General features: G+C 32.1%; 1 protein-coding gene across 18 annotated transcripts in view; it reads left to right on the forward strand.

Annotated features, from left to right (window-relative positions):
• The window catches only part of PTPRD (protein tyrosine phosphatase receptor type D), a 2,844,105-nt gene that overhangs the window by 366,153 nt on the left and 2,454,627 nt on the right, over nt 1-23,325 (forward strand). For 17 of the 18 annotated variants that reach the window (XM_051987498.1, XM_051987402.1, XM_051987374.1 and 14 more), the window contains exon 2: nt 11,376-11,420. The gene's annotated coding sequence lies outside the window, so the exon portion shown is untranslated. The remainder of the gene's footprint in view (nt 1-11,375; nt 11,421-23,325) is intronic. The other variant, XM_051987397.1, reaches the window with a different exon arrangement.

Here is a 23,325-nt window from a genome sequence, read left to right on the forward strand (position 1 = left end):
TCTACTTTTTAAGACTTTTTTTTGGTTTTGGTTTTTTCTACTGTGAATTTTTGTACCTCTCTTTATATTTGCCCATCTCTGTTTTTTAAGGCATTCTTCTCCCTTTTGGCTTTTTTATACTTTCTTAACATTTGGCCTGGTTTTTAAATGTTATTTTCTTCAGTATTTTTTGTATCCTTTACTCAGCTTTTGACTTTTCATGATTTTTTTGCATCACTTTCATTTCTCTTCCCAATTTTTCCTCTATCTCTCTTACTCAACTTTCAAAATCTTTTTTTCAGCTCTTCAATTCACATTTTTCTTAGAAGCTTTGGATATAGGAGCTTTGACTTTGTTTTTTTCTTGAGTGTGTATTTTGATTTTTTTTGTCACCATAGTAATTCTTTTATTTATAATATATATATGCAGATATATATATATATATATATACATATATATATATATATATATATATACAGATATATATATATACACATATATAAAAATTTATAATTTTTTTTTATTTTATTTTTTTTCTGTTGTTTGATCATTTCCCCAGAATGTTATTTGACTTTTAATTCTTTGTTAAGGTAGGGGTCTGCTTCCTGGGTGAAGTGTGCACATTCCCAAGCTTCAGGGATTTTGTGCTGTTTTCACACATACCAGTAGGGACTTATCAGTTTTCAGGTCTTCCAAGATAGTATAATTTAAGGAGAAGAAATTACTACTACTCTTCTGGCATGTGATCTGGTTTATGAACAAGCACACACTTTTTTTTGTCCTAGAACTTTGATGAGGGTCCCTGTTCCACTGGGGCTGTCAGTTCCAGTGTGCTAATGCTTCTCCTAAGCCTGGGATACCACCTAGGACTACAACCCAAATCTGAGTGTTGGAAAGCAACAAAGTCCTACCTTAGCACTAGCAAAGTAACTCCTTTAATCTTCTGATTAGTTGTTCAACCTCTTGGTGGTTTGTGAACTGAGGGCTCTGAAAGCAACTGCCACCCCTGCGTATTCAGTGGTTCCTATGACATGCTCCTGGTTTTCTGAGGCAGGGGCTATACTAGAGAGTGCTATGCTAGACTGTGTTCCACTTTCACATAGGTGTGACAAACTTCTTGCTGATCTTCTAAGTTGTCTTTGGCATATGTGGACTGAGAGATCTGGAAACCACCACTACTGCCACTGATTCAGTCACACTGAGGTTGATTCTTATTTTCTGGAGCCCAATCTGCACTGGCTTGGCCTGTACTGTACTGCTTCTCCATTCTCACCATAGTGGAATAGACTTTTCTTGTTGACCTTCTAAGTTGTCTTGAGCTGGAAAATTGCTTCACAGTTTCTTTTTGTGTGTCTTGCTGCTCTCATATTTATTTAGGGTGATATGAGAATATCTGAGGATTTTAGGAAAGAACTCAGGGGATTTCCCAAGTTTACTCCACCATCTTGGCTCTACTCTGGAAATCATATATATGTTAAACCAAGATTTGTTTTTCCCTAAAACATATTCTTTAGAACAGAGTCTTGCATGAAATCATTTACTTTGAGGATAAATTAACTTTACAAGATCCATTATTTCATTTGACTGTGTTTTGATAAAAGTAATTTTCTTGTTGAGCTATTGCTGATATAAAAACTGATAAGACTAGAAGGTGAACATGTAGTCTTATTTTTAGGTCAGAACATCAAAAAAAAGATTTATAAATTACAAAACCTATGAAAGGAATCAATCTACTATGTATTGCAATCTATTATCTATAATGCAATCCTATTATCCTATATTCTTTTTTAAAACTCTACATAAAGTCATCTTTGTCTTGCTTAGCCACTCAAAGCCACCCTTTCTTCACCAAAAGCTTAATTATATGTACTTCAATTCGTTGGGAATAACAGGTCAGAATCCTGAGTATCTTTTCAGTATAAGTGACCCTGAAATCTTCTCCATTCTTACATCAGTAAATTCCTAGTACCATTTAAATCAAATTTCTTTTCTTTCTGTCTGAATTCTCATCATTCCAAAGAGTTACAATTTCATTCTCTTGAAGTGAAGCAAACCCATTAAATAATATCCCCCTTAGGAGAGAATACTTGTTCTTTATTAAGTCTATAAAAAGGATAATAAAACTTTGAAAGAGTTTCATCTTCATGCAGGTCAGAGATGCCATCAAAGTAGTATACATTTTCTATAGCTTGTTTCCCGAAGGTACAGTCCTATTCGAATTAGGGGAAAAAATGTCCCTGCTCACGCAAGGAGAAACATGACGCATTTTCAAAAGATCTATTTTTCAAATTTTGATCAAGTATTGAGCACTGACTCTCAAATGGTAAATACTTAGAATCCATATCACTATTGTCATTTAATCTGATGAACAAATATTTAGATGACTGATAGCACAATAACTGAAAACACCTCCCCACCCCCAAACTTAGCTGTAGCAAGAACAACCAAGAAATAGGGAAGAATGAGGAAATGAGGCTAAAAATCTAATTTTTCTTTAACTTTGTCACTGATATTTTATGGATTATGCAAACATTTATCCACAGACTTACTGGAGAAATAAGGAAGTCTTGGTAAGTCAAGATTTACTATATACTGGAAAAGTTATAGGCCTTTATGTGATACTAGATCTATTTCAATATATAGTTTATTTCATGGTACCCCAAAGACCTAAAAATAAGTATATTTCCTAAAGAGCAAATGAAAATCCAGCTATCACCATGATAGCCAAATATTCAGAAAATAAATAATTGAAGGTCTTTATTTTCAATGTGTAATAAGAGAAGAGAACTCCAGGGAATACTGCTAAATGTTTGTTGTTAACTGATGTTAATATAGTTATTTATTCCATTAGACATTTCCTAATTACATATAAAAAAACAACCCTCTAAATTCTCTCCCTTTCTTCTGTCTCTACCCTTTCTTTAAGAAGGCAAGAAATTTAAAATTGATTTATATATGTATGTAAGCATATATGGAAATTTTCACATATATATGTGTGTGTGTGTGTAAAAACACACCTACACACACACACATATACATATATATCATCATAAACATATCTATGCCTGTGCCATCTTGTAAAAAAAACACAAGCCCAAAAAAGAAAAAGCTTAACAATATCCTTGAGTCTACATCCTTTGGAATTATCTTAGATTACTGTTTTAATCAGCATAGCTAGTTCTTTCAAAGTTGAACATCATTATAATATAGATTTTACTAGGTATAATGTTTTCCTGGTTCTGCTTACTTCACTTTGCAATAATTCAGATAATTATTCTGTTTTTTTTTCCTTCTGGAACCATCCTGCTCAACATTTTTTATAGAAAAACAATTCATCAGAAATATACCACAACTTGTTCAGCCATTCCTCAATCAGCTTCTCCTCAATTTCCAGTTCTTTGTCATCACAAAAAGAAACATTATAAATAATTAAATACAAATAAGATCTTTTCCATTTTGTTTGATCTCTTTGGGAAGACAGATCTAGTAGTGATATTGATGAAGCAAAGGTACAGTTTTATAGCTTTGGGGGCTTAGCTCCAAATTTTTCTACAGAATTATTGGATCAGTTCATAACTTCATCAACAGCCTCTTAGAATTCCTATTTTTTTCATATTCCCTCAAGAATTTGTAATTTTTTTCTGTATTATAAGGCAATCTGATTTATGTGAAGCAATATTTATACTTATTTTGATTTGAGTTTCTCCAATCAGTAGGTGATTAGAGCATTCTCATGTGATTATTTGTAACTTTGATCTCTTCTTCTGGAAACTGACTTCATATCAATTGATCATTTATCAACTCCTACACATAAGCAATGAATATTTCTCTAATGTTTTTACATCTGTCTTTATTCAAGTGATTTTTTTTTGTAATTATATTATATTCATATAATCCCTGAATTTGTCTTGGCAGGCAGACTCCCAACAATTTTATATCATCAACAATTGTTTTAGATAGGATTTCTTTTTTTTTTCTTTCTTTTTTTTTAAAGCATATTCTGCTATGTTTTCTTGGTAATATGTAGAAATGCTGGTGATTTATAGGGGTTTATTTTATATTCTGCAATTTTGCTAAAATTATTATTTCATTTTTTGCTTGATTCTCTAGAGTTCTCTTAAGTATAATATCTTATCACTTATAAAGAGAGAGAGTTTTGTTTCTTCATTGACTAGTTTCATTTTTTTTTTCTATAGACAACATTTCTAGGACAATGTTGACTATTAGTGGTGATGATGGGTATCTTTGCTTCACCCCTAACCATACTAGGAAGTCTTCAAGTTTATCACCATTAAAGTACATGCTTGCTCTTGGTTTTAGATAGATACTACTTATCATTTTAAATAAGACTCCATTTATTCCTATGTTTGTTTGTGGATTTTCTTTTTTTTTTTTTTTTAATCAGAAATGATATATTTTTTCACAGGTCTTTTTTGCATAAAACTATTTATAAAATAATGTTTTGTTGTTTTTCTAACATAGAACTGTTCCTTATATGACTCTCACCTATTCAAATTCATAATAAACTGATGTAATCTCATGGCTAATAATTTAAAAAATTCAGTGATAATCCTTCAGGAATTTTTTTAATACTTTTCTTTCTCTGTTTTTCCTCTCCCTAGTTTAGATATCAAATGAGCATATTTGTGCCATAAAAATAATTTGGCAGGACACCTGATTTATTTCACATAAATTATATAGTATTGGAATTGTTTCTTAAATATGTCATGGAATTCATTTGCAAATCCATTAGATCTTATGGATTTTTTCTTATGAAGTTCATTTAAGATTTTTTAAATTTCTTTTTTTTTTTAATAAGTTATTTAAGCCAACTATTTTCTCTTCTATAAATCGAGGCAGATTATATTTTTATTAATGTTCATTCATTTCATTTAGATTATCTGTTTTGCTTGTTTTCAAGTGGCATATAATTGAGCAAAATAATTCCTGATGATTGCTTTAATTTCATCTTCATTGATGGCACATTCACCCTATTCATTTTTTAAATGATAATTTGATTTTTTCATTTAAAAAATCAAAATAACTAATGATTCATCAATTTTTTTCAGAAAACCACTTTCGAATTTTATTTATGAGAACATTTTTTTATATACTTTCAATTTTCTTAATCTCCCTTTTGGTTTTCTTGATTTTCACGTTGAAATTTAATTGCAGACTTTGCATATGTTCTTTTTCTTTTTTTTTTTTTTTTCTTGTAAACCCTATCAATTGATCTGATCTTTTTTCTCTTTTATTGATTGGGATTGCTGCAATTGATACTACTCTCAAGGCCTCTGTCATTGTGACTAAGAGTAACACTGCTTCTCAGCAGTCTCTCTTTCTTTATGAAAAAATGTTTATCTTTGCCTTTGAACTATCACCCTGAAATATGTAAGGCAATTTAGTTGCCAAATAGCATCCGGTCCTGTGTCTAATGCTAGCACAGGAGTCCTATAATCCCAATTGCTATGTTCCCTTACTGAGTTTTCAAACCTGATGCTATTTGTTTCCCACTACTCCTGTTCTTTTTTTTTTTTTTACAACATTATCCTTTGCACTCGTTTCTGTTCCAATTTTTTTCCCCTCCCTCCCTCCACCCCCTCCCCTAGATGGCAAGCAGTCCTTTATATGTTTGATATGTTGCAGTATATCCTAGATACAATATATGTTTGCAGAACCGAACAGTTCTCTTGTTGCATAGGGAGAATTGGATTCAGAAGGTATAAATAACCCAGGAAGAAAAACAAAAATGCAGATAGTTCACATTCATTTCCCAGTGTTCTTTCTTTGGGTGTAGCTGCTTTTGTCCATCATTTATCAATTGAAACTCAGTTAGGTCTCTTTGTCAAAGAAATCCACTTCCATCAAAATATGTCCTCATACAATATCGCTGTCAAAGTGTATAATGATCTCCTGGTTCTGCTCATTTCACTTAGCATCAGTTCATGTAAGTCTCGCCAGTCCTCTCTGTATTCATCCTGCTGGTCATTTCTTACAGAACAATAATATTCCATAACATTCATATACCACAATTTACCCAGCCATTCGCCAATTGATGGGCATCCATTCATTTTCCACTTTCTAGCCACTACAAATAGGGCTGCTATAAACATTTTGGCACATACAGGTCCCTTTCCCTTCTTTCTACTACTCCTGTTCTAAATTCATGGGCTAAGTCACCTTTATCCCCTAGTTACATATATCTTTTTATTCTCTTTAGTTATTTTGGACAAGAAGAGTGTCTCACTTTTCCCTTTTGTTCATCTGTCATACCACAATTTGATACGAGTTTTTATTTTTAAATTATTTAGAGGGAATGTTGGGAGAACTCTGTTGAGGGTCTCTTCAATTCTGCTATCATGACCCCACCCCTAGCTGAATCTTTTACATGTCTTTATTTCATTTTTTTCTTCATGTAAGAGGCTTTAGGACATATTTTATGTTATTAAAATTATACATATGTATATTTGAAAGAAAAAAATGTGCATTTAGTTCTATTAATTACTCCCGTTTGTATTACCTACACTGCCAGGTTCCAACTTCAGGAAGGCAATGCCCCTCCCAGGTTAAATTCATTGCTTTTAATGTCATCACTGTGCTGCTTATTCAAGCCTTGATTGATACCACTTATTCCTTCTGATTAGAGGGCTGTTGAGTTGAGTAACAAATTCCTATCAGAGCCTCTCTTTATGGAGGGCAGAAACAGGACTTCTGCATGTACTCTATTTTGCATCTGCTGGTTGCTTGTTTTCAATGCCACCTCCAGTGTATCCCAGAACCCACCTCCAACCATTCCAATTAGATTGTTAGCTTCTTGAGGTCAAGGACCATCTTTTTATTAATTTTATTATTATTGTATCTGCAGAGTATAACATAAAGCCACATAGAAAGTGCTTAATAAATACTTATTGGATTAGATTAAATAGATTTTTAAGAAATCAATTTAACTTTCATATTTCATTCCATATCCCATTAAGTGCGTACTTCTACCAACAACAAACAAACAAAAAAAATTAAAAACCTCTCTTTTTACGTGACAGACAATGTGTCTGCAGCATTGATCTAAATACAGAAATATTATGATAATAAGGCTGCTATAGATTTTAATGTATTTTAAGAGATAATATTTTAATAATGAATTATTACTAGAATAAAACATTTAGAGCTAGAATAAATTTTAGAGAGCAGCTATGTCATTTTAATTTTATTTTATTTTTAAAGAGGAAACTGAAGTAGAATAATTTGCCTAAGATAACATAGCCAATAACTGAGGGAGATGTTTTTCATCAATCTGTTGATGTTGATTAAAAACTTCTTGCCCATTATCAAAGAAGAATCACATCAGAATTAGAGATCAACAGGGAACTATCTCCCAAAGATATTTGAATTTCATCACTAAAATATTTTAATAATAGACCATAAGGATCATAAGCATCAATTTAATATGAATAATGTGCTTTGTGAATTTTCCCAGTTTTCTGATTTCTGAGCTGAGGTGAGACTCAATTCAAGATTTGGTTTTATTGACTTGATAAGTCTAAAAGAATCCTCCTTCACCTAATGCAAAGACTGCAAGTCTAGTAGCTTCACAGAATTATTGCAACTTTTAAAAATGTATATAGAACTTTCAGGATCTCCAGTGGATCCATCTTCCTAGTGTACTTTTAGACAAGTTCTACTACTCGCAAGAAGTGACTATAATGAAACTTCTCTTCCAAGGTGGAAGGTAATGAAGAAACAGCTTCATTATCTCTCATGTGTGTAAAGTCCAATTTAATTTCTGCTGTTTTGCTATCAAATTGTATATCCAAGCTCCATTAAGATTCTTAATGGTGAATTTTTGCTCATAGAAACATTAAAATGATAAGTGGTCAGGATAGTAGCCAATTTACTACGCTTATTTGAAAATTTTTATCAATGTTTGGAAAAATTGTATCTACTATGGTGGTTTTCTTCATATGCTCTTCAATTAGAAACACATTATTTTGTATTCCAAGACTAAAGGCAACTTGATTTTTAAGTTTCCTTCATATTTCACCTTCTGCATGAAAGCCATACACTAGGCCTGCCTCTCTGAGCTGTGGGAAGAGTCTTTGTGAGGTTGGGTTTGTGCTTCAGGATAGAATAATAAACATATTTGTCTGCTACTGAGAATCATTGAAGACTCCACTGTCAAAGGTCAAGAGAGTGTTGTTTATTATATTCCTAATGACCCACAGCATAACTTCTATCACCTCTACCTCACCATATATATGCCTCTTCTTATGCTCTCCCAGAAAGCTATGTCCTATAACAAAAAAAAAAAAAAAAAAAGGAAAAATAAAACTAAGGAACATTATAAACAATTCCTTACTATACGTAGAGTTCCAACCTTAGGATCTTACATCTCTTTGTAATGATGCCCTTTACAGTGGTGTGATTCTTACGTTTAGATCATTCCTCCATTTCAGTTCAGATCCACCAAGCTATTATCCATTTTGTTTACAGCTGTGTTTGGTGAGTAAAGAGCGCTTTTCTCCATCATTTATGTTCTTATGGTTTATCAAACACTATACTGATTAGTTTGCTTCTCAATACTGCTTATCTAACTTAATTCACTAAAATGATTCACTATTTTTATCATGTATCAGGTAATCTTTCCTCACTTCTGATATATTCTCAAAACAACTGCTAAATCGACTTTTTTTTAATCACATTCCATGTCACTCCCTTATCTAATTAACTCCATAATTCACTATTTCTTCCAGGACCAGTTGTAAGTGTTTCTATTTCTTTTAAGTTTTAAAGTTCTTCAAAATCTGGCATAAACCTTCTAAGAGCATTATAACATACTAGTGCCGATCCAACATTCTATATTCCAGTCAAAGTGACCTGTTTTACACAACATTCTATCTCTTCTTCTGTGCATTTATGATAGTCATAATTCACCTGAAATGCATTTCTTCCTCAATTCCAAAAAATAAACCTTGTTTCCAAACAGTTTAAGTACCACAGTCTTAAAGAAGTCATTAGTTACATCCTCCAGTCAGCATTAGTATTTTCCCTTCCCAAAGCACCTAAAATTTCTTTAAATATGGGGGCTGGGTAGCACAATACCCTGTGCCAAGCCTGGCATCAGGAAACCCTAAGTTCAAGTATAATTCACTTACAAGCTTTGTGATCCTGGGCAATTCTTTAACTTTAATCTCAGATTTCTCAAATTTAAAATGTAACAGCTATCTCTTAGGTGAGATATGTGTAAAGTTCTTAGCACATTGCTAGGTATATAGTAGGCATTGTATAAATGCTTGTTCCCTTCCCTCTACCAGACAGATATATAGTATGCATATATATATATATATATATATAGCTAGATTGATAGATATGTATGAATATATAGAGATATATTCTGTATAAAATCATATTTAGCACTATACTAGATATGGTGTTCCTAATGGAATTTATCCCTTAAGGATATTTTTAATTTTTATCATTTTATCCTCCATATAAAATATAGTGGCTGGTTCATAGTAATTGTTTCTTTTCCTTCATTCTCCAAGACAACAACCATGATACATCAGCAAAGTGATGCCATAACATGCAAGTGAATTAGATTTGAGTAAGAGAGGAGTGTTTTTGAGAACAATTGACAAACAACAACCTCTGTGAGTGGGAGCTGTTCACAGAGGTTGCTGTTTGTCCTTTGTTCTTAAAAACAACCTTGACGTCAGGGAGATGCAATCATCATCATCATAAATAAATGTAATAACTAGAATTTATATAGCATTTTAGTTTTTGCAAAGCACTTTACAAATATCACCATTTACCCTCACAAACATTCTGGAAGCTAAATGCTATTGTTTTCCTCATTTTAGAAGTGAGGAAACTGAGGCACATAGAGGATAAGTGTCTTGCTCAGCATCACACAGCTAATGAGCATCAGAAGCAAAATTAGAACTTAGGTCTTTCTGACTGCAAGTCCTTCACTCTATACACTGCACCAAGTAGTTTTTTTTTGTTGTTGTTATTGTTGGTTTTTATTTTTTTAATAATTGAAATGTAATAAATATGTGTTGTTGGATGGATTATTTTAAACATATATTAATTTGGGTACCCCAAATTGTCATCATTATTATATTAATACAGATATGAATATTGAACACTTCTGTATTTAGATCTTTCTTAAATTGTATAAAGAAAAAAATGCTTAAAAAAACAAAACACATAGTTTTATATAGGTCTTCTGTGTATTGGTCACTTAACATCCCAGTTAATATCCCACATATTTATGTATATGTATTTATAATTTTAAATTCTATAAAATGAATGTTTCCATTTTGCTGCTTTAAGTAATGATTTGAATTTTTTGTTGATTCTTATGGATTTTCTATATAAAGTATTTTTTCATATTCAACAAGAGACAGATTTTATTTATTTTCTATTTTTTAAAGCTTATTGTCTTATTTTTCCCTTTCCTAATTGTTATAGGTAACATAGCTAGATTTAGGTAAAATAATATTAATAATAGAAACCTTTCAAATGTTTCACTATTCTAATGTGGCCTCTAGATTTTGCATGGATGATAGAAAGATTTTCATCATGACAGATTTTTGTTTAAATTTTCCTGGTTTAAGTCAATATTCCATTTGATCAAAGGCATTTTGTAACCATTGATATAACATTTTGTTATTTAAGTAATTTATAATAGTTTTTATATTGAATTAAAATTGTGCACCAATTGTAAAAAATACTCCTCGGATGTATTTTCAAAATTGTATTTCGTAAACACAATTAATATTGCTTAATAATGTTAGTTTGTAGTTCTCATCCTCATCTTTAAATTTATTGGCAAACATGACAATATTTGACTCAGAAAAAATTCTGCAATCATTCTTTGTTTTTAAAAATAGTTTATGTAATAGGACTTACTTGTTCTTTAAATATTAGGGCTGATTTTTGAGGCTCTTTTTTTTTTCAATGAGAGTAAAACTGTTAGTTTTTCTCTGAATTCAGCATGTTTAGATTTAACAATGCATGTTTTCTCCATTTGGGGAATATAACTATAAATATATATAAATAAAGATATAGATATACACATATGTGTTTCTGTGTGTAGATTCCATTTACATTTTAAACATACATTTGAAATAATTATCTATGATTATTTTCTTAATTTGTCTCCATTGGGAATATTTTCACTTGTTTTTCCATGGGTTTGGTGATTTTTTCTTCCTCTCTTTTTGAAGAAAAAAATAGCTAAAAGTTTATAGGTTATATTGTTCTTTTAAAAAGGTTTTATTTAATAGAATTTTATTTTGCCTTATTAATTTCTAAAAATAACATTTTTATTGTTTATCTTTTTTCTTTATTATTACATAATCAATTCACTATTCATTTCTTTTTTCTCTTTTGCTCAGGAATATAAATTTGCCTCTGAGGACTTCATCATCCCATGTATGTTGGTATGTTCTATTGAAACTGTCCTTATCTTTAACAAATGTTTGAAATATTTTGATGACTGTGTTTTAGCTACATTATTATTTTGGATACAGTGTTTTCTTCATTTAGATCTATCTTTTCTTACTAATTATTTTACTAATTATTGCAATGGTTTAGTGTTAACAAAAGGATTCTCTTTACATATTTACATAGATATGTATATATACACATATATGTATGTCTATGTATATGTGTTTCTGTAGTTATATATATATATATATATATATATATATATATATATATATATATATATATATATATCTTTTGACATCATTTTGTTTGTGTTCTGCGTTTGGCGAGAGAGACACACAGACATACAGAGAGACACAGAGATACAAAAAGAGACTTTCTAGGGTCTCCATTCATTTCTCTCTATCTATCTTCCAAATGTATGTTTTCCAAAATCCATGCCTCTATTTCTATTTGACTGAAAAGTTAAAAGAAATCAGTATCATGCAGCAAACTTGGAATATATTAAAAGGGGCATGGTATCCAAGGCTAGAAAAGGAAAGAAAGGAGAAAGGTATAAGCAGTCATTAAACATCTATGTTCCTGGTAAGTTGCTAAGAACTTTACAAATATTACCTTATTTCAAAAGAAATAGTTATTCTGTACTCTATTCTGGTCAAACAATATCTCCAGTAATAATATTCAGTTCTTGAATTCCCATTTTTTAAACACTAATGGACTACATAGGCTTTAGACCACTGATATCAAACTCAAATAAAAATGGGCACTACTTTTCTGTACATAAGGACCCTTTGGGCTTCATGTTAATTTAATTTAAAATGTTACATATTTGTTTTATTAAACTTTCATTTATATTATTAAATATTTTCTAATTTTTAATTTTTTAATCTGATTCAAATTGCACTAAAATTTTCTGTGGGCATTGTGAAGGATGCCTGCTTGACTTGTCTGATCTAGAGGACTGATAAAATAGTGAAGGACCTCAAGGTCATAAATATAAGGATTAGATGATGTTTAGTTATGAGAAAAGAACAGCATGAAGGGAGTACACAATAACTTCCTTTAAGTATATGAAGGATTGTCACATGAAAGAATGAAAGGATAAGCTCCTCTTGGTGCTAAAGGCTGAATTAGTATCAAAGGGAGGACATTGAAAAGAGGCTAATTTATTGGCTAAAATAAATCAAGAAAACTTCCTAAAATTTAGAGGTATACTAAAGTGAAATGAGCTGTTTTCTTCTTAGTCAATAGACTAGATGACTACTAATAGAATATTTTCTAGAAGTTATTTTTATTCAAAAAGAGGCCACTTGGGAGTAAGGGAGTATAGTGAATAGTATTAAAGTTGGACCCACAAAGACTTGAATTTGAATCCTGCTCATACACATATTATGACCCAGAATAGGTAAAATACATTGCAAACAATAAAGTGTCATAAAAATGTTGATTGTTTTTGTTTTTATTATTATTGTTGTTATTTAATCATTAGTTGGATGAAATGATCCATGAGGTTCTTTCCAGTTTTAAGATCCAAATACTTTGAAGTCCTGAGAGAAGAATAAGAACATTTTCAAATATTACTGCTTTTGCTGTTTTTCTTTGAATTGAATTTTTTTTCTTTAAGTAGCTTCCATACTGTTAAGGACTTGTATGTGTTTATGCCATATCCTCATATTTATTTTTAAAATTTTTGAGGAATGTCTTATTCATCTTTATATACTATATTCCCCTAGTATCCCCTTATCAGAAGATCTTTATGTTTTCTCTGGAAATATTGGTAAAGTAGTATGAAATGAGGCACATATCACACAACTCCCTTAGGTCCAATAGCTTTTTTGTTTTTTCTCATCACAGTTTGTTGTCAAATTGGGTGATATATGGTAGCCTTTATTGATTTAGGCCAAAGCTGGATCAAAAAGGAGTTAAAGGTGTGAATTTATTGAAAAGGGAATGAGAGAAAACATCTAGTATACCAACCCAATTAAGAAAATTAATTTTCTGATGAGCAGGCTGATTTCAAAAAAGTCTGGAAAGGCTGACATTAACAGATATTTAGTGAAGTGATCAAAACCCAAAGACTATTGTACATAGTGACAAGATGATTATGTAATGATCAATCAGGACAGACTAAGCTCTTACCAATATAATGATCCAAGATAATTTCAATAGACTTGAAATGGAAAATGGCATCCACAACCAGAGAAAGAATTATGGAGACTGAATGAGGATTGAAACATATTATTTTCACTTTTTTGTTTGTTTGCTTTTTTCTTTCTTGTGGGTTTCTCTTTGGTTCTGATTTTTCTTTTACAACAAGAGAAATATGTAAATACATATAAAACGATTGTATATGTTGAATCTACAGCAGATTAAGGGTAAGACAGAGAGGGAGAAAAAATTTGGAAATCAAAATCTTACAAAATGAATGTTGAAAACTATTTTTACATGCAATTGGAAAAATAAAATATTATTGAGGGAAAAAAGAAAGAAAAAGAAATATACTCCCTTGTAGAATTGAGGGGGTCCAAGAACAGATTTTTAGATGATTTCAATGAATTGATCACTTGTGCTAGTTTTCTTTTTTTTCTCTAAAAATATAATTTGCTATAGGTGATGACTCCACAAGTGGGAAGAAAGAAAGGGTTTTGAGAGAAATGTTGGTGATGTTTTAAAAAGATTCAATTTAGAATATTTAATTTTTTTAAGAAAGAAAAGAAAATTAATTTCCTAACGTGTGCTTTAGAATGTGAGCATGTAGACCTAGGGTGATTAATATTTTGTCTAGTATAATATCATTTGACAAAAGTAGACTATTCGTTTAAAACATATGGGAAGTGGCAAGTATGATGAATGAAGTTGAGCATTCAATGTCTGTTTATCCTGGTTGATATTGTTCTCTCCTCTTTCAAACATTTTTTTCTATCTCTCTATGCAAATGTTGTTTCCCTCAAAGTAAATGTGAGCTCCTTTAGGACAGAAAATATTTCCCAATTTGTTTTAACATCCTCAGCAACTAACAATTAGCAAAGAACTTCACACATAATAAATGCTTATTAATATGAACTTGATTAAAGAGCAAATATTAACTACACTGATAGAGACTACTGTAAATTTGGAAGAATTGGCATATATCTATCCATTATAATGCCATTCATAATCTAACAATATAAAGCTTCAAAACTACAGAAAAAATAATATAACATGCCACTAGGGAATGCTTCTCTGAGGAGTAGAATGCAGAAGCCCCTAGAATATTCAGAAAAAATAAGAAAAGTATTTATTATAAAATAATAGTCCCAGGCTTATCTCCTTTTACCAACTTTCATTAATACCTTCATCCTAAGAGATGGGAAGGGAAGGGGAAACTTCTTTTGGGATAACAACTGAAGCCTTTGACCTTTATTTCTATAATAATGAGTCATCAACCACCACACTATTTTTCTATAGGTCATAAGATTTAAAACATAAGTAATATACAGGAGCAAGCATCCAAAGGTACAATATATCATTCTTGGTCTAGTCAGCAGATATATTTTTTTTATTAAGCACATATTTTGAATCCTACAGTTTTTGCCATTCTGCTTTATTCCCTTTCTCATTCTAATATACATTAGTTTCTCTACAACTGCTGCAATCTAAGGAAAATAAGTTCTTCTTTTTATTTTCCTTTTATCCCCTTGAATGGCCCAGGAAACTAGCACCTTAAGCCAAATACTCCTTAGTAATAATGTTTATCTCAGGTTAATTTCTTCACCTGAAATTTTTCATCATGAAGAAGGATTTAGGAGGAGCAATAAACTCCTTCCAAAGCCTCCTTTTTAATTTAAAGCTTAGAATTTTCCAGCTAACTCTTCATTACCCATCAGCTGCTCTGCTTGCTTTTGACTCCAAGATATCATTTCCTCTAGCAAACACTTACCTCCTTTCTCAGTAACCCATTTTTTCTAGTTAAAGAAGAATATTAATAGGTTAAAGAAAGTTAAGGGAAACTATGCTACTTTAGAATGAAGTTCCTTTTTGGCACTATAATTTGTATTCAGATGTGAATTTGCTAATTGTGCTAATTATTGCTATAGTCTTAACTATTTGCTAATTATCTAGAAAGTTTTGCCTTTTTCTTGTACCTGACAGCAGTGTTACAGTGAAAAGCCTCAATTAATCAGAGCCTAAGTGGAACTCAGGTTCACCAAAGTTTAATGTAACCTCAGCTATATTTGGTGATAAAGAAAAAATGATAAGAAATCATTGCACCTTCATAAATCTAGTAGAAATATAATCAAGGTATGTGCCATGTTTATAAAACATTCATATTTTGACAATTTTTATATTTGAATTCGTAATGTTTTATAGTGAAAATTGTTGTTTTAAATACAGTATACTCTGACTTTTCAACTGTATACACACACATTTGTGTTCACTTGAAAATGATGAAATGCTTTGAAGACACACAAAAAAGTAAAATAACAGCATCAGTCTTGCCATTTTGTTGCAAAATGGCCCCATGTCCCAGTTAGAGAAAGAGGTAATTAAAATTTTGTTTGTATTTATTTACTAAAAGTAATTAAAATAAGAGTAAGAATGCATTCTAAAAATCAAATAATTTCTGTTGTGAGCTTTTTCTTCTCAAAATACAGCCAGGTGATCAAAGTTCAGATCTTTTATTATCTCCAATATATCCCGGTTAGCTTAGAGGCCTATCTCTCTGCTTGGTTCCAAGAGCTCTCTCCAAATGTCTTTAAATCCAAAGGTCTGGTCCTTCAGCCTCTGCCTCTGCTTTCTTCAGCCTCCAGCCAGCTCCAGTCTTCATGTCATTCCGGTGAAATCTCGACTTGTAGCGTCTTCCTCTGAAGAACTTCTTCGACTGGCCCATTGGCCTATTTATGCTCCTTCCAGAGAGAGGGATTATGGGTTTTCTCCCATAGTGCTCTCTGGCCCAAAGAGCTTCAAGGGAGGTATGAACTCATTGAACTCCAATGAGTAAAGGTGTGAACACAAGCCTTGTATTAATTAGTTCTACTTAGTACCTTGTTTCAGGTTCTGCCCAAAACATCTTCTTGTAAGATTAGATCAACTCTAATTAGTTAGCAGTTAGTAAGGATTCCAACAAATTTCTATCAAGAACTTGTTTTTAGCCATTATGTCTTTGAGTTCATATTAAAACCTGAATCACAAAAAAACACCCAATGAACCAGATTTCTAGAAAGTGAAAGTCATAAAGAGAAATTAAATATATTGTCATAGCAGCTTTTGAAACCCCTGTGCTATATTAATGTCCATAGTTGTCAGGTGCTAATAACACTACAGCAGCAGTCACAATCTGCAAAGATTAAAGTTAAAGAAAACTAATATAATTGACATATTGGAGACTTCTATTGAAATCAAAGATATTCACAAATTAATGATGGTTTATGACAAAACACTAAATAAATTTTTTTGAACTGTATCTCTACAAGAACTTGATCCAAATATCATTCTCTTTTCTGATAATTGCTTCAGCTAATTGAAAACAACAACCAAAAGAAGCTGGTTACTCATGTGAGTTTAATTTATTTATTATGGTATTGGTATTATATAGGTAAAATTGAAATGGGGAGATCTTCTGGTGACTGGTGCTCCAATGGCACTAAGTAAAATGTTATGGACCACAATTCTGAACTTGAAACAAAGGATTCTTACAAGGTGCTAAGTCAGTGGAATTGATAGAGACAATGGTTATTTAGCATGGTGCTTAACAGTTCCCTGAGTACATGTACTTAGTACTTAATATAGTTACACAAGATTCATACCTATGATGAGAGAGGATAAAACTCAGCCATAAGGAGAACTAGGGAAGACAGAGGTGTGGTGGTGGTCCTCCTGCCTCCCCCACAGAAACCAAGACACATTCAGGAGGACCTCAAGAAGCTGGCAGAGGCAGAGAATACAAAGGACTGGGCCTCAGGAGCTCAAGCTCTCGGAACCAAGGAGAGAGATAGGCCTCTAAGAAAGCTAATTGGACCCAAGGAAGGAGCCAAGACTTTGAAAGAGATAATATAGGATTGGGACTTTAACACCTAGCTGCCCTTGTGGTGATTACTGAACTGAAATGAAGGCTGCTCATAGAGACCCCAGGAAAACTGAATAAGAGAATAATCCAGTAAAATACTTACATCGCTAGAGAAATATAAGGGTAAATGAGGATTTCATCTATGCATCAAGCAAAACAGTGATTTTCATTGCTCTGAACCTATGACTTCTGCAGACAGAATAACTGATTATTACAGTTAGAAGAAATTCTAGAAATAATGTTCTATCACAGCATAATTTTGCAGATTTCCATAGAAGTAAAGCGATTTGGCACACAGTTAACTAGTAAGTCACAGAATAATGGCTCCAAACTAAATCTTCAGACTCCAAATCTGCACTACTCTTCATAGATGAAGAATTTCTTATTCTTAACTTTTAACAAAAAATACAAAATAAGCACAAGTAGGAAACTTGAGGAGAGGCAAGACACCATGGTGAAATACTGAGGCATAAAAAGGAGTATTACTGGAAGCTGAGGGAAGAAGAAAAGGTAATCTACTCGTATATAATTGATGATCCTTCTAATTGGGACAAGCAAAAATGACTAAGGTCACCGAAAAAAAGGAAGAGAAATTTATGTCTTTTCTGGAAGTGACTGTGGTTCTTTTAATTCAGTAGCTTAATTTGTGCTTTTATCCATTCACTTAAATGTTATGTTTACTGGTTTTTAGCTCAAGCCCACCTGTCAGACATTCTTACCTTACTGTCAAATTATTTCCACTTTTGTGTCCACATTGGAGACAGTGACATCTTGCCACCGATCGGACTGTGCTATACCTATTAATATACAACCTGTCTGGCACTTGAGAAAATCCAGCATATCATTTCTGTATGTGAGGAACAGGAAAAAGATAAAAGTTGTATCAGTTTTGCTATGAATTTTTAAACATTTGGTAGATCACAAAGAAGATACCTAAAAAAGAAGTGAATATAAGTAGTACCATTCTCCTTAATATATGTAGTGTCAGAACCTTATGAAACTGATTTGCAAGGAGCAATAAAAGTGTTCAGAAGCAAAAGCCCATTAGATAGCATGTTTTTAAAGCAACTCAGACAAAATTTAAAACATGCTGGGGGTGGGAGTAGGGAACATTTGATAACAGAGTTAACCATTTTAATTTTATTTTTCCCTTTATGATTTATTTCCAATGGCAAAATACTTACAGGCAAACTTAATACTCCTCAAGGTAGGAAGCCAATGATGATTGACATATGATTGCCCTAAGGGCAAGCTAAATTGGAAGATATAAAATGGTAGTAACTGCAGCACAAGGGCTGAAGTGTTCTTACTGAGTAACTCAATGAGTGCCAGAGATGTTATAGACATTAATTAGATGGCCTAGGATTAAATGTCTTCACTTGCCTAACATTTGAAATTTCTTCATAGAAGTCAATATTTTTCCTACTTGCTTATCTCCTCTCCCCACTCCCTACCTCCCCGTCCTCCCCCCCCCAAAAAAAAAAAACCCTTCAAAATATAAAGCAGAGAATTCAGCCTCATCAGAACTACCAATTAAGTGCCTTTGGGTGTCTATGCCTTTTGTGTGAAGTGTTCAGAAACAATTGTATCATTAAGTTACTAAAATGGCAGTATCAGCAAAAAATAGAACGACACTAGCTGCCAAAGAGAGAAAATATGAACAGGGCAGCTATTTTTGATCTCTTTCTGGCTTCCATTCAATGTTTATTTCTGAACAAGATATGAAACAGAATTTGGGGGGAGTGTGATGTTTGTACTCATGGACAAAAGTGGTTCATCTTTCTTCTCCCTCCCTCTCTTGCAATTGAGGTAAATTAGATTATCACTACCCTCTAAATATATTTAGTGTTTTTTTTTTTTCCTAACGCTGTCTTTTCTCTTCCCTCTCCTTAAAATGATACCTTTCACTTCTGCTTATTTAAAATTCTAAGCATTCTTCAGATTCAAATTATCACTTCTCCATTAAGTTCCTGATTATTCCCCGGGTCCAAGAAGTAATCATCTCTCCCTTTCCCAAGTTATTTTTCCTTATAAATTTTATTTATAATATTTTTTCTTTTAAAATTTTGAGTTCCATATTCTTTTCCCTCCGCCCAACCCATAAAGCAAGCAATATGAGACTTGATGTGATGTGAAATCATGTAAAATATTTTTAGAAGAGGCTATTAAAAAGGTTTTTTTTAATTTAAAAAAATACTTTAATTTACACTCAGAGGTCAGCAGTTCTCTCTCTGGAAGTGGGTAGTACTTTAATTTTTTATCATGAGTTTTTTGGAATTGTCTTGAATTGCTATACTGGTGAGATTATCCAAGTCTTCCATAAGTTTATCATTATGGCAACATTAATATCATTGTTCAGAATGATTTCCTGTTTCTTCTCAGTTTGTATCAGTTCATGTAGGTCTTCCCATGATTTTTTCTGAAACTCTCCCTCATCATTTTGTAAAGCACATTTGATCACAGTCATATGGCACAATTTGTTCAACTATCCCCCAACTGATGTGTACCCCCTTATTTGCAGATCTTTGCCAATGCAAAACAAACAAACAAACAAAAAAACTGCTATAAATATTTTTGTGCAAATAGTTTCTTTTTTTTTTCTTTGTTCACTTCGGGAAACAGTTAATGGTGTTGTTTCTGGGTCGAAGAATATGCAAAGTTTTATAATATTTTTACTCTAGTTACACAGTGTTCTCCAGAATGGTTAGATCAGTTCCCTTCTCCTCTAATAATTCATTAGTGTAATCATCTTTCCCTTATCCCCTCCAGAATTTGTCATTTCTCATGCTAGTAAGATGGGAGGTATTGGACATAATTAGGCTCGTTTCCCTAATAGTAGATCCTGAAAATTATCTCTTATTAAATAACTATAGTAACATATTATAACTAACATTTAGAACAATGTATATAACAATAGATGTATAACAATGTATAGAACAATAATAAAATATTAACTATTTTTCCTTCATCTCTAAAACATGTTTCTCTTATATTTATTTTGTTTTAGATTTACAGTTCAATACTCAAAAATGTAGGTTATTAAACTGATAACAAAACAGCAGAGAGAGCACTGACACTGACTGTAACTAAACTGAGTTGGAGAAAATGTTGAATCTAGTCTATATCATGTGGTTTTGAATTTATGAAGTGTCAAATGTGAAATCCACAACCAGAAACTTATGAGTGTGATATCATGTGGATTGAAATATTTTATTCCAAAGCATGCAAATCAAAACAGATAGCTTTCCACTTCTCTGCTGAGAAGCAATTTTTAGTTTCTAATAATATTATGCTAGGATTTAAAATTTATGATTGCCAGATTGCTGATGTTTTCATCTGTAAAATATGACTCAGTGATTGGGCTGCAGAAAGCAGGTGCTTGGCTAGCTGTGAGTCTGAGCACCTGTAAGGACATACAATTCTGTCAGTCCCCCAGAATGTTGTGGGAGATGGAAAGCTGCTCTTAATCATTAAACCATAATGCAGAAGTACAGCATTAATGAATAGAACAAATTTACATATATCTGTATATATGTATATTCATTCTTTTTTATCACTATAATCTTCCTTATGTAGCAACTGGGTGATGCAGTGGGCTGCATCTGAGTTCAAATCCTGCCTCAGATATTTACTAGTTGTGTGATTTTGGAAGCAAGTTACTTAGTCACTTTAACTTCTGTTTGTCTCAGCTTCATCCACTGTAAAATGAGAATAATAACTGTACATACTACTTTGTCATAAAAAAAGAAATAATATTTGTAAAGGCAGGTACCACACTGCCTAGAACTTAGTAGGTAATACATAAATACTAGCTATTATGTCAATCTTTTCAAGATTCATTTACCTAATTTTTAAAAAGGAGATATTAATGTTTTCACTACATACCATGCAATAAATTCCTGTTTAGTACTGCAGTGCTGCAGAAATATTGCTAATGTTCTTTTCATTAGAATGCTTTTAATCCATGCAAATATTTTGTCTTGGATTGGATTTGTCAGTGCCTTTGAACCCCTTTGCTCCTGGGGAAAATAACATGAAAGACTAACTCATGCCCACCCAATTTGAGACATGCAGAGAGACTTATCATTTTCAGTTTTACAAAGTTTTCTGAAGTTGGCAGAGGAAAAAAAAAACATAAAGTGTATAATTCTATGTACTTCAATTTGTTTCTAGTTTTTAAAATAATATTCTATTTCCCCAATTACATGTAAAAACAATTTTGACCATTGTTCTTTTTCTTAAATTTTTAGTTCCAAATTAATATAGATTTAATTTGGAAGGAAAGAAAGAATGAAGAGAGGAAGGGAGACAGGGAAGAGGAAGGAGGGAAGGAGGAAGGGAAAAAAGAAAAAAGGGAAGGAAGGAGGAAATAAAAAAGAGAGTATACTTTGAGTAGTAATTAGGCTCTATCATTCTTTTTTCTGGAACTGCTTAACATTTTTTTATTATGAGTCCTTTGGGAATAAATATAAGTTATTCATTGTTGTTTATTGTACAATATTGCTTGAACTATGTTTAGTATTCTCCTGGTTCTGCTTATTTCACTCTTCATCATTTCATGTATTTTTCTGAAATAATGCTGCTCATAATTTCTTACGACACAATAGTATTCCATTATAATTATATACCACAACTTGTTCAGCCTTTTTCCAGTTGATTAGCATGTCCTTAATTTCTTAGCCATCACAAAAAAGAGCTGCTATAAATATCCTTATACCAATAGGTCTTGCCCTTCCATCCCCCTATTTGTTAATATCTATTTAGAAAACAGACCTAGTCATGGTACTGCTGTGTTATAATGTATGTACAATTTTATAACCCATTGAACATAGTTCCAATTGCTCTACAGAATAGCTGTTTCAGTTCACAACTTCACCAGTAGTGCTTTAGTGTCTTATTTTTCTCATGTTCCTTCCAAAATTTATCATCTCCCTTTTTTAGTCATATTAGGTGATTTAATAGATGCCAGGTGAAAAACTGATAAACCTGATAAAAAAATTTTATATATATATATATAAAAGAAATGAAGCTTTTATCAGAGAATACTTGCTATATAAAAAAGAAGAAAAATAGGTCTCTGCTTTCCTTTGGTATATGGATGAAATATTGGTCTCTACTTTCTGCCATACTGTTTTCCAGTTATTATTCTGAAATAACTCTTAGTCTATTGATTTATACTTGTCATATGAAGAGAACCTTATTCCAAACCATATTCTTGGAAGGCCTCAAGCAAGAATTAGATTGACATTTTCATGTCACCTATCTATTTCAAGTGAGGTTGGGTGTGCTTATGATCTATTAAAGAATCCCAGAAGTTAAAGAATCAGTCAAAGTCAAAATAGAGGCCCAAAATATGTATTGTGCTGAGCTTTTGCTTCATAGGAGATAGAATGGAATGTATTAGATCCAGGGGCATTTCCTTCAGTGTGCTCTTCTACTGGTAAAGTACCCAGTTCTCTCCAATTTTCACCTGATTCCCACAAAAGAGATTCTTTGTAACACACACACACACACACACACACACACACACACATACACACACGACCCAAGTTTCCCTTAGTACTATGCTAGAACCCAATGACAACTGTATCTTCTCAATATTATAGTTTTATTGAATTTGGGGTAGCTGAGTACTTAAGTGACTTTCCCAGGATCATCTAGCCAGAATATGTTAGATTTGGAATTTGAATATAACTTTTAATTATTCTAAAGCTGGCTCTATCCACTTGCCTACCCACCCACCATTATTCGTAATTTTACCCTTTTTTGCCAAGCAAAATGTGTAGTATCACTCCTCTAAATGATAGTTCTTCAAATCCTTGAATACATCTTTCATAGATGAGGAACCTAAG

The sequence above is a fragment of the Antechinus flavipes genome, chromosome 1 (genome assembly GCF_016432865.1).
Source record: "Antechinus flavipes isolate AdamAnt ecotype Samford, QLD, Australia chromosome 1, AdamAnt_v2, whole genome shotgun sequence".
NCBI classification, from domain to species: Eukaryota; Metazoa; Chordata; class Mammalia; order Dasyuromorphia; family Dasyuridae; genus Antechinus; species Antechinus flavipes.